The sequence below is a fragment of the Solanum pennellii genome, chromosome 11 (genome assembly GCF_001406875.1).
Source record: "Solanum pennellii chromosome 11, SPENNV200".
NCBI classification, from domain to species: Eukaryota; Viridiplantae; Streptophyta; class Magnoliopsida; order Solanales; family Solanaceae; genus Solanum; species Solanum pennellii.
The window spans coordinates 19,514,806-19,532,326 of NC_028647.1; the positions used below are offsets into that span (position 1 = coordinate 19,514,806).

Genomic DNA, 17,521 nt, shown 5'->3' on the forward strand with positions numbered 1-17,521 from the left:
CTTCTCTACCTCATTGGTCGCTTCGAAGATGTCATTCAATTTAGTTAACTTGTGAATAGTCATCTTAGGAAAAATCTCCTTGTTCAATCCTACGTGGAAGTGAATAACGACATGCTCTTCATTCTCGGTGTATTCTAACTTCAAAATCAAATTTTGGAACTCTCACAATCAACACACATGAGCCATGTTCCAACTTTTCATCACCTTCAAATTCATCCTCTTCTTGGGTTTCCTCTTCACAATCCTCCAAGATCTACCCCTTCATTAATATAGAAATCCCCTCCTTGAACTAGCACATTCAATCGATTGGGAAATTCACGCATCATATGACCCCACCCTCTACACTTGTGACATTGAATGCTTTAGGAAATTTGGTTGGGTCCTTATTACATTCGTCTCTTGGTGGGTACATTAAAGTTTTAACCACTACCCTATGGTTTCTTGTCATAAGGCTTCTAGAGATCCTTATTAATTTTCCAACCCCAAGATGTTTGAGCTTCTTCCTGTGTTCTTACTTCCAAGAATTTGGTGATGAAATACCCTTATACTTAGGTACTTTCATCTCTTTGCGTTCTTGCTCGATCTCATTGGTCGCTTTGAAGATGTCATTCAATTTAGCGAACTTGTGAATGGTCATCTAAGAAGATATCTCCTTGTTCAACCCTACCGCCAGGAAGCGAATATCCGCATGCTTTTCATTCTACTTGTATTCTCGCTTCAAGATCAAATTTTGGAACTCATCATAGTAAGCTGACAATCAACACACATGTGCTATGTTCCATCTTTCTTTGGAACCAAGAGAATCGGAACGACGAACGAACTCATACTTTCTCTCACATACCTTGTTGAGTATTTCCTCAACTTGTTGTTGTAACTCTTTGGTGTCCTCCGGGTTACTTCGATAAGCCACGACTTATTTGGCAATTAGGAGCCCAACATGAAATCAGTTTAGTGCTGAATTCCCTGAAGAGGGGTTAATCCACTTGGAAGCTCCTTTGGGAAGACATCCTCATAATACTGCAAAAGAAGGGAAATTGAATGTGGTAGAGAAGAATGAGATTGGTTAGTTTGCAACACATGATCCCAATGTGATAAAAGATCAAAGAACTTTTGGCTTCCACTTCCTCCCTTTACCTCTTTGTACTTAACTAACAACTCTTGGGCCTTCCCCTGAACTTCCTCCTTTTTTCCTCTTCATTGCCCTCGGCTTCCACATGTTCTTCCTCAACTCGCTCATCTTTTGATACACTTCATTGACTTGAGAGGATGACTTAGGAAGTAGGATATATTTATGATCATCCAACTCAAGTGATAACCCCACTCCCTCCTCCTTCTTTATCTTTTCCCCTGTGCACTGCGTCACCCCTGCACCTCAACTCGTCAACCACCAGTAAACCATAACCTATGGTCTTCTTCTTTGTGATTTCATTGTGCCTCAAACACCAGTAAACCATAACATTCACCCCTTAATTTTTCTCCACGACGTCGCCAATGCACCATTGTTGCCCATCTAAGCTAACCCCTTATTTATCTTTCGTTCTAATAGATCAAAATGTTTCTTCCATTCTCTTCATCTTCTTTTCATTAGTAAATATTTATACTAATTCTAAGAAAATAATAGACGTTTTTTCAAAAAATAATTAATTTTCGCTGGAATACTAATTTCATCTTAAACAATGGAGTTTGGCCGGGATTTTATTGTCATCGAAAATAATAGACCCTCACAAGAATATTTGAGACTTAAACTAGATCTACAATAAAAAAAGAATAAAAAAGAATGAAGAAGCAACAGACGAATTGGAGAGGGTGAGGGAGAGCTAGGTATGTAAAGAGACATAGCATAATTGCAGAGGGAGAATGAGAAAGACGTTCTTCACTTTTTTTTTATATTAATTATTATTGTTTTTTAATTTAGCTATATAAGTTGGGAAAAAGAAGAAACAAATATTATTTTTAATTGTTTCCACGCGTATTAGGAGAGTGAACTACACTTTGTTAGTCATGTTAGCTTTTTGTTTACAATAGGAATCACTTTTGAACATATAAAGTGTTCAATAGGTACATATTTAAATTGAGGTGTCGAAGTGAAATATGCGGAAAACTTGAAGGGGCGCATATGACTTAAGCCTTGTATTAAATTAAACAAATAGACACACATGTCCTGCATGACATCCTACATGTCATTTTTTTTCCTACATGTATTGTGCCATGTAAGACTCATGTGTTTAGTTATTCAATTTTATACAAGTTTAAGTGTCTACTTGTGCATATTCAAAGTTAGAGTACATAACACATTTATGTATTATGTCGCATGCTTACTGGTAGCAAATTTCAAGAATTTCACTATAGTAGTGCTAGCAACATTGACACAACTCCCACTATCAATAATGAACATAATCATCTTTGATGAGGCACTTGCAGTGGAAAAGATTCTCCCTTTGACTTGGATCATCCATGGCCTTGCTAATCATAACTCGCTCACCACATACATTGGTACGCTGAACACTCCTTCTTGAGGCCAAGCTTCTCCAATTTGGGCCTTCCTAATCAAACCATTAGAAGCGGTGACATCTTTTCTATCACATGGGTCTGGTTCCAAATCTTAATCACCTTCAAATTCATCCTCTTCTTGGGTTTCCTCTTCACAACCCTACCCCTTCACCAATATATAAATCCCCTCCTTGAACTAGCACATACAATCGATTGAGACATTCACGCATCAGACCCCATCCTCTACACTTGTGATATTGAATGCCTTTAGGAAATTTGGTTGGGTCCTTATTACCTTCCTCTCTTGGTGGGTACTTTTGAGTATTTCCTTCAAAGGGATTCTTCTCATAAGGCTTCTAGAAGAGATCCTTATTCTGATTCCAACCCGAAGATGTTTGTGCTCCTCCTTGGTTCTTACTCCAAGAATTTGAATATGGAATACCCTTGTACTAAGTACTTTCTCCTCATTGAGTTCCTGCTCTACCTTATTGGTCGCTTCAAAGATGTCATGCAAGCTAGCAAGCTTGTGAACAGTCATCTTAGAAGAGTCCCCTTGTTCAACCGTACCTAGAAGCGAAAAACGACATGCTCTTCATTGTAGGTGTATATCTTCAAGATCAAATTTTGGAACTAATAATAGTAAGGCGCGACACTTTTTGCTTCCTTGCCTCAAGTTGTACAACTTAGCAAGTTATTTTTTGCGATACCTTTCCGGCACACACTTGACTCTCATAAGGGCTTTCAATCCGGTCCATGGGTGAGGGGTCCATCTTGAAGTACTAGTCAACCTTTCATGTATTCCCACCACGTAATAGCAAACCCTTCAAATTAAGCAATGGCAAAACAACTCTTCTTGACCTCGGTCAAATCATTGGAAGATTATTCCGCAATGCAACTTCGATTCTAGATAAGCATCGAGATTGCATTCCCCTTTGAAAGGTGGATATAGTCTTGATAGAGTCATTCCAACATCTCGGCCTCCATTTCCACATTGGTCCCCATAATAGTTTCCTTGTCCCTCACCCACTTTGTTGTTGTTGTAGTAACCTCTTTCGACTTTTCTTGATATTCGTTACCATGTTCTTCTGTCAATTCTTGACCATACTCTTGATTGGCATAAGATTCCCTTTTGTTCTCCACTTTGAGGTTGGTTTCCATATTGTCTTATACCATGTGGTACCGTGCCAAACCATCCTTGTCCTCTATACCCCATTTGACCTCTTGGAGCTTCATTCCATGGCTCTACTTCACCTTCATCTTCATATCTCCCTTTGTTTAGTGGTGCTTGGTAAGGTCGGTTTTGGTTTGGTGGAGCTTCTTGATTAAGTTTGAACTAGAATGATCGATTGGTTTTTTGGATATTGGAAGTGAAACTTATTGGTATTGGATTGAATGCTTGATGGAAGGCTCAGAGTGTGATAATAGGAGAAATAGTGTGATCGTGCCCACTTGTGGAAGCACGAAAAGTAGCTTGTGGGGTGAAATTAGTAGAGTTAATTCGACCCTCCACATTGTTCATTCTATCCTCTATCTTTGACACACTACCCTTCATGGTGGCCATTTGTCCTTCTATGTTCTCAATCCTCCAACCCATATTAGTAATTGCCTCCATTATAGATTCCAAAGTAATCCTTCCGTAAGTGGTTGGGTTTCACTTCCGTTTCCACGGTACCTAGCAATAAGACAACTCAACAAAAAGAAAAAGCAATGTTAGCGTGAGTAAATTGAACTCACAATCACTTGTGTTTATACACCTTTGATTGACTATCAAATTGACTCGGCTTAGGTTGAAGATTGCTTATACTCGGTTGATCACGAAGTGTCAATTTCTACTCTTGGCCGGAAAAGATTCTTGTTTCAAGAAAGACGGATGACCTGATTAAAGCAAAACAAAACTGGATAAAAAGTTTAACTACGACATAAAACTAATAAAAGCATGGAAAGAAGTGGCACCCACAAAGATGAGAATTCAAGAACCAATAATCAACAAGTAGATCAATTACGATTTGAAAAGTAGTTTAGGAATCATGAAAATGAATGATAATCAAGAAAAGGAAACTAAGGAATTAGAACCTGAGATTAGGGGCATAAAATGAGTTTTCGATCTCCAAATACATTGTTTTCTTTGCCAAAGTTGAAGTTCAACTCGCCAACTTGAAGTTTAGCTTTCCAAAATTTACGAAGTGTTGATGCAATTTGTTGATTAGAGGGTCAATTCGGCGATTCTCACTTTGGATTTCAGCGAGCAGAGTCGGGCTCGCCGAAAGTTCCAATGAGTGCATCTGAAGACCTTCGAATTTTGTGCTTTTGTGGTCCATTTGTACTTTTTCCTTTATTTCTTACCCCTTTTGGTAAATTCCCTTTTATACCAACACTTATCCACTTTAAAACACCCTTTTTGAAGATTTCTTCTTCTTGAAGATTTCAATTATCTTCGAGTGAATGGCTTGGTGCTATCCGAATTGCATCAGTCAATGTGGTCATATACATGTTAATTTCCCATACTAGGAAGTTGGGTATAAAAACCTAAGGTGACCTTGGGCCTTTAGTTTGTTTGTTTCCTGGAATGTACGGGGCTGTAGGACTTCACAAAGGTTAGTATTGTGGAGGTTATTTATGCACCTTTATGTTGTTGATTATATTTAATTTGTGGTGTTTTGTGTGCCTAAATTTTGTTGGTTTAATTTCTTTTGTGGCATTGCTATGCAAATTTTATTATTGTCGAGGGGATTTGTTGTTTTTCGTGTGATTTATTATTAGGAGAAATGTATTTAAGGGCCTAATAGATCTTGTAGCATCTTTATTGTGGCATTAGCATGAAACTTGTGCATAAAAGTGTAAAACAGAATTAGAAAAGCATTCAATAGAGTATGCATCTTCTATGTTCCCACTTTTTATTAAGTTCCAACTTCTTTCATTTTTTTCCTGACCTTCAATTAGGAGGAACAAAGGTATTTTAGACTGGCTCCTAAGATTGTCATAGATCCAAGTGATACTTTTTGATTATTGCAACTCTGTTTTACTACACATGATCCTTTTTCTAAGAAAGTGTTCTTCTGCAGTTTTTTCTCGAACGAAGTATGCATTGAAACAGACACGTGGGAAATTTGGTCTTTGCGTAAAGATAGTACGTTGAGCAATTGGTCTTGACCTGATCATTTGACGTTCTTCTGATTCTACATTTTTGAGTCTATTGCTATTTGTATTATATTCCCTGTCTTGTTTCTGTTCTCTGTTATAGGAGGTGATTGCGAGGGTGGTGGATTATTTCTTTGGGATAACAGAATATTTTTGTACTGTTTGCTTCTTCCAGTGATCTTTGCGTGTCGTTCTTCTTTCCATTTTACTTGTTCTCATCCAGACCTCAATGGATTTAAATTACTTGTACCATAATTTAAAAATTTATCCTTTTCTCTCATTTTAACTTTATTCTAATGTTATAATCACACATTAGTTTGATAATTTTGGATGTCTTATAATTTTAACTTTTTCTAATGTTATAATCACATATTAGTTTGATGATTAAAGATGTCAATGAAGTGATATTTCTCTCTTCGCATTTGAGTGATATATTATCTGTAACTGAAGCTGTACTATCTAAGGTGCAGTGTGAGCTGCAATATGAGGTATGTACTGCACCTAAGCAAGGTGCATGACATTTATTCATATGGAAACTCTGCCAAGTCTAAATTCTCAACAGTTGCATTATTACTTATTGGTAGCATTAAGTCAACCGTTGCTTACACTGACTGTTAATCATATAAATTGTCATGCTGTACTTCCAGAAAAAGATGCTTTCCTCAATGTGACAACTTAGATTATATCTGAACTAAGAAAAATAATGGAGATGTTCCAGAAGAAATAGCTTGATTGAGAAGCAGAACAGAAAAATGCAGAAACACCAAAGGATTAGTGGAAAAGATAAATGAATGCAATCAAAGGGTAATTCCAAAAAAAAAAAGAGAAACAAAGTTGTATATTCTCCATAGAGCAATAAATAAAATTTTTAGTTTTTAAGAAAATATTGCTTTGTTAATTTATTTTGATAAAGTGAAGTTACTGTTCGTGAAGGTCTTGAACTTTTCTCAGGTAATTCAAACAAGTGGTTTTTTGGGAAATTTGAACTAAGGCTTAGGGTTTCCTGTATTCTTCCACCTTGGAGCTCTCCCTTGAATCTTATTGTTTAAATGTTGATTAATTTGCAGGTGTGCAAGATCGATGCTGAGTTTTCTGATCGGTTCTTTAGCACTCTTTAAGCATGTTCTAAGGCTACCAAGTACGTCAACATTATAGTAAGTGTTGGCTAGTTTCATCTTATGCTCAACTAAGATAATTTTTTTCTATCAAACTGCTTCCTAATGACATTTGCCTTCTCAATCTTTTCCGTGTTGATTTGTAGTTTGTAGCTTCTTTGTTTTTTTTTTTTGATAATAAGATTTGGATTAACGATGCCCGATGATGGATAGAGAGTGATGTCCATCTTAAGGTTAAATCATCAATTTCTTGTGAATATTTGATTGGCGTTGATTGTGTCTAAGTTTTGAGTAGCCATTCCTGAATAGATTCAACGTAATTTTGGGAACCTTTTGACATGGTTGGTACTAAGAGCATAGTGATGCAAGTGAATCATGAGCATACCTCTCCGTTTTTAAAAAGTTGAGCATGTTATGAATGATTTGTGAAAACTCTTACAACTCTTTTTGTGACTTTTGATTCGTTAGCAGTTAAAATGTTCAATGTTACTTGTATTTTGAAAAGGAAGTAAAATTTTGAACCATTTTGATTGATTTGCAAGCCATGTGTGGTGAGTTATTGACTAATTAATGCCTTATGTTCGCTTTTGTCACCTAGAACTTGCCCAACTGGTCTTGAAATGTTGGTCTTGATTGAGTTTGGTTGGAGAAGGATTTCTTTGTTGTTCTTGAAGTCCACTTGGCCTAAAAATTCATTGAACTGATGCTTACCACATCTCCTTGATAGAATAAAAAAGAATATAAAAATAGAAAAGAGAAATTGAAGGTTGGATAAGAAGTTTTAAAGAAAGAAAATGCTTTGAAAAAGAAAGAAAGAAAATGAACAAATGAGACTTGAATCCTCCAAAATTTTAAAATCGTTGTATATGGGGCATCTAGAGTAGAAATAANTAATGACATTTGCCTTCTCAATCTTTTCCGTGTTGATTTGTAGTTTGTAGCTTCTTTGTTTTTTGTTTTTTTTGATAATAAGATTTGGATTAACGATGCCCGATGATGGATAGAGAGTGACGTCCTTCTGAAGGTTAAATCATCAATTTCTTGTGAATATTTGATTGGCGTTGATTGTGTCTAAGTTTTGAGTAGCCATCCCTGAATAAATTCATGAGGTTGCATGTTAATGGATTGGTTGACGACTTTCTCTAGAGCAAAATCAACGTCATTTTGGGAATGTTTTGACTTGGTTGGTACTAAGAGCATAGTGATGCATGTCAATCATGAGCATACCTCTCCTTTTTTAAAAGGTTGAGCATGTTATGAATGATTTGTGAAAACTCTTACAACTCTTTTTGTGACTTTTTGACTCGTTAGCAGTTAAAATGTTCAATGTTACTTGTATTTTGAAAAGGAAGTAAAATTTTGAACCATTTTGATTGATTTGCAAGCCTTGTGTGGTGAGTTATTGACTAATTAATGCCTTGTGTTCGCTTTTGTCACCTAGAACTTGCCCAACTTGTCTTGAAATGTTGGTCTTGATTGAGTTTGGTTGGAGAAGTGATCTTAGGATTTCTTTGTTGTTCTTGAAGTCCACTTGGCCTAAAAATTCATTGAACTGATGCTTACCACATCTCCTTGATAGCATAAAAAAGAAGATAAAAATAGAAAAGAGAAATTGGAGGTTGGATAAGAAGTTTTAAAGAAAGAAAATGATTTGAAAAAGAAAGAAAGAAAATGAACAAATGAGACTTGAATCCTCCAAAATTTGAAAATGGTTGTATATGGGGCATCTAGAGTAGAAATAAGAAAAGAATAATGAAAAATATGTGTGGAATGTGCATGGGTTCAAAAAGTGAAGAAAAGTGGAGAAAGATGGAAAAGATGAGTTGTTGTGTAGTGTTCAAGGAGGGTGTAGTCACTTATACCTAAATGATATCCTCACCTTTCCTAAGCCTATATTACTAGCTTAACAAATTTCTTTGAGATATCTAACCAAATGGAGTTGAGTAAACAATGATTAGAAATATGGATAAGCCTATGATGTGATATTTGTGTACATGATATGATTCATTGTGAGTGTGAGTGTTGCATCTTTGTTGTCCCATGTCTTGTTTATATGTGTGTGCGGTTTTGGTACAATTCTTTCTTGTGTTGTCAAAGAAAGTTAGTATATTTGCCCAACTTTTCTTTCATTAGTTGCTAATAAAGAAGTTCATCAATCTAATCTCTTTCTAGTCTTTCTACTATTGAGCTTCTTTCATATGTTATTGTGTTTCGGTGTGCACATCACATAATACTGTTGTTTTCCTTTACACTTAATGTTTAGTGGGAACTTTTTTTCATGCACCCGTTCTTTGTTAAGTTCAAACTTCTTTCATATTTTCTTGACCTTCAATTAGGAATGTTCCTCACATTCATATTATGCCTTCTTTTCAGGAATGTTCCTCACTATCATAAACATATAAAACGGGAAAACAAAGACCGGTGGCATGGTGCTGAAATCCAGATTTTCTTTCATTTTTTTTGACTTTCAATTAGGATGAACAAAGGTATTTTAGACTGCCTCCTCTTGTTTAGATACTAGAATATATTTTCCTAAGATTGTCATAGACCAAGTGGAAACTTTTGATTATTGTAACTCTATATGTAACACATGATCCTTTTTCTAAAGAAGTGTTCTTCTGCAGTTTTGTCTTGAACAAAGTATGAAACAGACACGTGGGAAATTGTCATGTTTCTGTTCTCTGTTGCGATGGTGGTGGATTATATCTTTGGAATAAAAGAATATTTTTGTACTGTTAGAATACTTCACCCAGTGATTTTTGCCTGTAATTCTTCTTTCCATTTTACTTGTTCTAATCTAGACTTCAATGGATGTCAGCATGTACAATAATTTAAGAATCTATCCTTTTGTCTCAAATTCTACAAGCATTGATTTGGTCCAAGATAAGTACATGACTTCCCATTGAGATACATCTTCCATGAACAGTAAAAATTATACCTCATTTTGTAGGATGGATATTGATATTTACAAGTATGAGATGACTTAGAAATAGAAAGCTAAATTTAAGAATGCATGGTAACACAGGATTATATTGTTTTTGTTTTCCAAGGTATATTACTGTATTGCGCCTTCTTTTCAGGAATGTTCCTCACATTCATATACATGAAAAATAGGAAAATGAAGACTGGTGGCATGGTGCTGAAATCCAGATTGTCATCGAAAGGAACTGGACAATGTACCGAGTATGTAGTTCTTGAATAATTGTGACAGAAGTTCTCTACGCTCAAGTGATTTAGGGGAACAGTTTTTATGTTGGATTTTGAGGGTAAGAATTTATAGAGAAAAAGAATTGCAAAGCTCTAAAAGACATAAGAAAAACCTATTAGATAGATATATCCTTCTTTGTGGGTGGCGATGGATTTGCCAAATTTCTCAAAACTCTTGCTGTGGTGGTGATATCGCTCGTCTCAGCTCGTCGCTGTCCCAGAACGTTGCCTTTCAAAAGGTAATATTTGTTTCTATTTGTGTCTTTGTTTTTCTTATTTGCTGGCCATTTGATTCTACTAGATGAGGCGTCTAAATGTTAGAATGTTGAATTTGTTTCGACTTACTGTTGATTGCAAAGCGTTGATATAAGATCCTTTGTCGGTTCATGTGTCTATTTTTTTGGGTTGATTTGCTCGAAGTCTTAATGTTTTCCACAAGGCGTTGAGTTGGTTTTCTTCCTTTTCTTCTTGTTTCACTGTTGTTTCTTTTGGTTGACTACGAAGTTATGAGTCAGTCATGTAGTTCAGTATCACCTTCTACAGGTGATTTCGTTTTCTTTATTCGATATATGAAGGTTGTCTTCATTCTCTTGTTACTTCAAATAGGTTAAATCGCATGAGTTGAATGCTTTACTGCCTCACCCTCTTTTCTTAAGGTTAGATGTTGGAATCTATATTAGTTATTAGATTTCTAAATTTTACAAAGTTTTTCGTGTATGTTTTGCCTTTAATCATGCTAAAAGTTGAAGATTTCTTGTCTATATCCGAGTTGGTCTCGAATGCCCCTTCCTTTTTTCCCCTTTCTTCGCAGTGGCTTGGTGTATATTGTCCCATTATCTGGCATGCCTTGTTTTGATTAATACAGAGAGATGAAACTCTATAGCCTTCCCGATCTTAGCTTATCTTAGTTTGCATTTTCCTTAGCGGGATTGCCTACTTCCTCTAATTTCCTCTGTTGAGCTTATAATTTTGATGATAAGCTATGTTCAATTGATAAAATATAATGAAATTTGGACCTTTCCAGTTAATTATTTTTCTCCCTGCCATTGATCCTAACTGGTGATGTCAATTGTGTTTCTTTCTTTTGTATGATCTCAAGTTATATAATGTGTATGCTTCACATGTTGTCACAAGAATGTGTATGCTTCACATGTTGTTTGATTGTCTGGTTTTGTTTTAAGGCATTAGGAGTGGGTTTTGATTGAGGATAGTTACATGTTCTTATTCTTGCCCATCATTTGAATCTTAAGGACATTGTGATTATTTAGAAAATGTTTCATCTTCTCCTTTGTTATTCCGCTATAAGTTTCTATGTCATTCTAGTTTAGTTTCTGGAATTAAGAGCTTTGCAAGGTGTATCTTAATATGTAATGTTATACGGATAGTTGGCTCTATTACTTTGTTGGTTCATTTTTGAAGTTGGGTAGTTTTTAATAGTATAGGTATAAATCTTTGAGTTTCATCTTTGATCAAGTTTATTTATTTATTTGTGTCTTGATATCAATTAAGGATTGAGTTTTCTTTTCAAGTTGCTAATTCATTTTTTTTTGCGAGGTTGCCACCAAGATGGTCCTTGCATATCCGTTGGGCCTTGAAGGCCCAATTTTATCTTTTCTTGAGTCAGCCCATATTGTTTTGTCGAAAAGATGGTGATGAACAGGTCCTCGGAGGCTTAATACAGGGCTACAAGTTGATTTCCGAGTATACGGAAGTCCAAAAGTGGAATGTACATGATTTTATACACTGATATACAACTGGTGTATACAGAAACGAAATTGGGCTAAAACCCCAAAAGCAGCAATGAACTTGGCCCAAGAAAGGCCCAAATTTAATTTAGGGAATTTTTTTAAAATGTCAATATTTTAACATTTAAGAGGGTTCATTAACCACACTTTCAATATTTAGTAAAAATGTCAAAATTTAAGTTTGTTATGTATCTTATTTATGTTCTTATTATTTGTTTTATTTTAAAAAAATATAATTTTTATATAACAGATTGAGAGGAATTTAGGGGAGATTATTATTTTTAAAAAGGAACAAATGTTAAAAGCTTCATCAGTTACAATTTATTAAAATACACCAACTTTCATCTATTTCTTCTTTTTTTCATCATGTTATAAAAAATTCTTTTTTTTCTCCATTGTTCTAAAAAAAATCAATATCCAATTCTGGTAATCTTTTTTTTTTGTTTCTAAACACTTTTATTAACCAAAATAAATATCTAATTTTCACTAATTATTGTTATAAAAATCACGGAATTAAAGAAGTACCACATCTATAAAATTTCGATATCAATTTTTCACTAATTATTGTTATGAAAATCATAATCAAAAAATATAATATCTCATTCTCACTAATTATTATTATGAAACTTTATGATAATACATTATAGTTTTATCTATTAAATTTATTTATTTTTTAATTTAGAAACTTGAACACCTATAGTTTTATTTGTAATTGCCATACTTTTCTCACAGTGTATTTGTTTTATTTTTTAAAATTTTGTATCCTTGCTTAAATTGTATTTATTCCAATATGTATATCGTTTGTATTAGTATCCATTCTAGTTTTCATGTTGTATTTTGTATAATGAAGCTTGTATTTCTTTATTAGTTTTTATTCATTCCAATAAGTATGTCAAATAAAATGTAGCTATTTAAGAAATACATTTGTATTCATATATATTTTTCACTGTGTATTTATTTTTCTTTTCAAAATCTTGTTTCCTTTTCTAAGTCGTATTCATTCCAATATGTCTATTATTTGTATTTGTATTCGAATACAAATAAACTAAAAGAAAGTTGTTCTTCTTATAAATAAAATACATAACTAGTTGACATACATTTGGATGAATACAAATTAGGGGCATTATTCATAAACCATGCAACATGAAATTTTTAATAAATACAAATATTGATAGTATACATAGTGATTTGAATACAAATTGAGAAAGCATACCAAATTCTAAAAAAGAACTATAAATACAAAACAAACTAATAGAAAATTGTTCGACAACTATCCGATCTTCGTCGTCTTTTTCAAGATCCTCACGAGTAGACAAAGATTCTACATTTGCGTTCTGAATTTGAGGAAGGTTTTGCACACCAATGAGTCTTGTAAATGTTCTTACCCTCTTTCTTCCCTCATTTTAGCAGCGGATCATACATTATACACTATTTGTTAAGTAATAAATAAATTAAAGGATGAAAAATCACCAGAAATTGGTTGATTAAGATGAATACCTCTAGTAAGCCTCTTGGGATTCAGCCATTGGAGAGTAAATCATAACGGAAATTGAAAAATACGAACAACATTTTTTTAAGATTTAAACAAAAATAAAATTAGAAAAGAAATCTGAAAATAGGATAAAGATTAGAGATACCTTAATCAAAGGGATTCTTGTTGATCCAATTTTGGATTAAAAATATAACCAAAATATATGGCAGAAAAATATTTGCAACTTGAATGTTGGAGGAAAATCAGAAAAGATAATCATGAGAGAGAAAAAAAAATTAAATGGGAGAGAGAATTAACAATTTGAAAAGATAAATATGAGAGAGAATGATTTTTTTTTTAAAAAAAGGATATATAGAATTAATTGAAAAAGAGAGATAAAATAGGAGGAAAATTGGACACATAAATTTTTTAAAATAATGACATTTTTGACATTATTGCTAATATTTATAAAGTATGGATATTTTTACTAAATATGTTATTTATTTTGACTAGTTTACTAATTTTTCCTTTAATTTATCCTTTTACTCTTAAAGATTAAATTGTCATTATTTATTGTTTGTTCTTTTTTCTTTATTTATTATTAAATCTAATTTTGGAATTGTCAATTAACTTAATCGAATTCCCCTAAAGATAAATTATTTTTCGTTGTGTAAGTTAACTTTAAATAAATTTTATCTTATCACTCTTTATTTCTTATTTAATCAATTATGTTAAGTCATTTGTATTCATTTAATTTTAGATAGCTTGGTTTCAAGGTACGACATTTAAAGTCTTTCACATCATACTTTTGCATTTTTTTGTAAAAACTTTTAACGTAATTTTTAATTGAAATGATTTTATATTATTTATCATAGGAAAATCCAAGAGTAATATATCAAAAAAGATTTAATTTAATTTTTCTTAAATGAGTTTGAAGAAATCTCGTTAGTAGTACTAAAAAAGAAATCTTAAAATTTTGTGTCATAATTTCATAAATTTGTTATGATTTCTATTATTAAAATAAAGTTCTAATGTTAATTATTTTTACAAACTTATCTCTTTTTTAGCGCCTTTAATTTATTTTGAATGTTTTAATCTTTATTTTGACAAAATTTACTAAATTAGTTTAATAGCTTTTGTTTGTTTCCTTTCAATTGGTTTTAAAAATATTACATATTTATATATAAAAATAAAAGAAGTAAGCAAGTAAATTAATCTTTCTTTACTTGTTCATTTCTTTTCAAAGTTGACTAAAAATATTTTGGTCAAGTAGTAGGATAACCGCATGTTAGCGGCGGCACTTCAAATGATCTGAAAATATCTTTGTAAATGAGAACTTCGTTTACCTATTTTTTTCTCAATTTATAAAGACTTAATCTGGTGAAGTCTTTAAAAATTAAGTTTTTAAAAAAATTAAGTGGCGTCTTTTTTTTAAGTGATTTTCTGAAATTGTTTTGTAGGATATTTCAAAATAAATGATTTCTCTAAATATAGTAAAATACAACAAAGATTATTATGTTAATTTTCTTGTTTTGAATTAAGAACTTAGGTTATCTATCAAGTCTTCTTATGACATTATATTTAGAATAATAATTTTTCCTGAAATTCATAAGAATTTTGTATTTTTACTTTTTATAATTAATTTAAGTTAAATATGCTAATTGAAAATCAGGTATCAATTAATTTTATAATATTAGTTAAGGACATACGTTTATTATTTAAAATATTATCAAAAGCCAATTTATATCTTAAAATTCCATTTTAATATCATTTATAAAAGACACTTATTTGTCTAATATAAATTTTTTATTTTAGATAATTAATTTTTATTTTTAAATTTCAATAAAACCTTATGATTATACTAATGTTGTAACACCCCGTATCCAAAATAGATGATAAAAATGCAGACTTTCAAAAGTTGCAGGTGCCACCGACGGAGCCAACTACGGACCATCAATCGACTTACAGTCCGTCAGTCGACTCCGCCGATGGGCCAACTGACTCTTAGTTCTAAGTCACAAAGGACGGTCGACTAGTATGGACCGTCAGTCGACTTAGGGTCTGTCAATCGACTCCGTCGATTGAACAACTAACTTGTTGTTCTCATTCGTGAGCGACGGTCAACCAGTACAAATCGTCAATCGACTTACGGTTCGTGAGCCGACTGCATCGATTGATCTTCTTACTTCCATTTCTCAATAGCGAACGACGGTCGACCAATGCGGACCGTCAGTCGAGTTACAATTCGAGTTACAATCTGCAATCGATTTCGTCGATTGATCAACTTACCTTCCAGTTCTTAGTCGTGAACGACGATCGACCAGCGATCGACCAGTACCGACCGTTAGTCGACTTAGGGTTCGTCAGTCGACTTCGTCGCTTTGCCAGCTGACTTTCAACTCTCAATCACAAACGATAGTTGACCAGTATGGACTATCAGTCAACTTACGGTCCGTCAGTTGACTCCGTCTGACTCCAACAACTTTTATGCGGGGCTCTTTTGGTCTTTTCCTTGTTCATTTGGCCCCTAAGCTGCGTCATTTAGACCTTAAATCATGATATTTTAGTCAGTTTAAGCCTAGAAACATAACTATAACTTAACTAAGTCAAATCATTAGTCAAAATTTAGAAAATTAGAAGCAAGAAAGGAGAAAAAGGTCAAGAAACCTAGTTCAAGAACGTAGCAAGGTTTCGTGGAATTCATCACTAGGCATGCGGGATTTTACTAGTGGGTTCCTTTCACCCATTGTGTCCCTAGTTTTCAGTCTGATTCTTGATTCCCATATCATGATTAGACTTAGGTTTCTAGAACTTTAACAGGATATCATGAATTAGTTATATGTTCCAAATTAGGTTACATGTTATTACTCACATTATTGTATGAATTTCAGAACCCTAACTATGTATTTCTTTAGTTCTTGAATTCCACATGTTAGGTCAGATATTTCAGTTAGCTAGTTATACATGCCTATGTTATTAATGCATCAATATCAGATGAATTGTTACATTCTCAGTTTGCATATTTAGTTTTGAGTTATCCAGTATTTATAGAAATTCAGTCATAATATGTTAATCTCTTAATTCATTGGGAGTAGTATAATACCGAATTGGACTAGGGTTCAGCTTACCCAAATAGTCCCAGAACTACTAGTCAAGTAGGTTGTAAGTCCCCTCTGTGGGCATCAGTTTAGTGGTTACGCTAGCATGCCTTTATATCTCTGACAGGGTGTATTGGGTCCTCTCGATGGGGCGTAAACGTCGGACTCCACATTCAACTCATGTGGTTTTATTATCGGTTATTAGTAGTTCCCACAATTCAGTCAGACTCTATTGCATTGACCATATTTACAGTTCAGTTAGTATTCAGTCTCAGCATGTTATAAATTTGGTCATTGCATCCAGTTAGCTCATAATTCAGTATATCATGTTTAGAATTTCGAAGTGTTACGTTATCTCCCTTAGGAACATTCGTCACCGAATGACACTAAAATTCCTATAAGGAAGGAATAGACTCAAGACTAGAAACCCAACCAATAACAATACATCCAAACATGAGTCACAATCAAAATCAACATAACCACATGAATTTTTCACAATGCAACTCAAAACATCATTTTTCAACTCATAAGAGTTCCACATTCATTTCATGCTTATCCATTATGCCAAGGCTTTCTTCATCACATGCCAATATCCTCAATACATTTCATGAAGGCATTGTCAGCCCCCAACCCTAGGTGAGGCGGACAAGTACCTTATGTACACATGCTTTACAAGTAATCTATGATGAGAAAGTAAACTACTATGCAGATTACTGATGAAGCTTCATATACAACATATTTTGACTAGTTGAATCGCTATATGTGACAAGTGAAACTATGAATACAGATGATAACTTTACAATGCCTCTACTGGAATCCTTGATGGTACCACTATGAAAATACGCATAGTAAAGACTCGGCAAAGCCCCAAATCAACCTGGAGCTCACCAACATCCGCCGAGTATAATGTGCTTCTATTGGGAAAATCTACTAGTTGAGTACTTGTACCTGCAACATGAAATGCAGCTTCTCCAATAAGGGATGTCAGTACAAAAGAATGTACTCAATATGTAAGGCATAATACAACCATGTGTAACATGAGAGCTCAAGTAAAATGTCACGACCCAAACCGGGGCCGCGACTGGCACCCACAATTTCCCTCCTATGTGAGCGAACCAACCAATCTAACCCTTATCATTTTAACATATATCAACAGAAAATAATGCGGAAGACTTAAACTCATTAAATAAAACAAATCAACATCTATTAATTCCCCAAAATCTGGAAGTCATCATCACAAGAACATCTATCTCAAAT

The 17,521-nt window shown here is 33.6% G+C and overlaps 1 long non-coding RNA gene across 2 annotated transcripts; it reads left to right on the forward strand.

Moving 5' to 3' along the window:
* Positions 1-2,146: 2,146 nt before the first annotated feature.
* On the forward strand, positions 2,147-11,787 carry LOC114074832. Of its 2 annotated transcripts, XR_003575139.1 has the most exons (3): positions 2,147-6,782; positions 9,117-9,229; positions 9,824-11,787. It is a non-coding gene; the product is annotated as an uncharacterized LOC114074832 (long non-coding RNA). The 2 variants fall into 2 exon arrangements; XR_003575138.1 differs by having other exon boundaries at positions 9,117-11,787.
* The last annotated feature ends 5,734 nt before the right edge of the window (positions 11,788-17,521 follow it).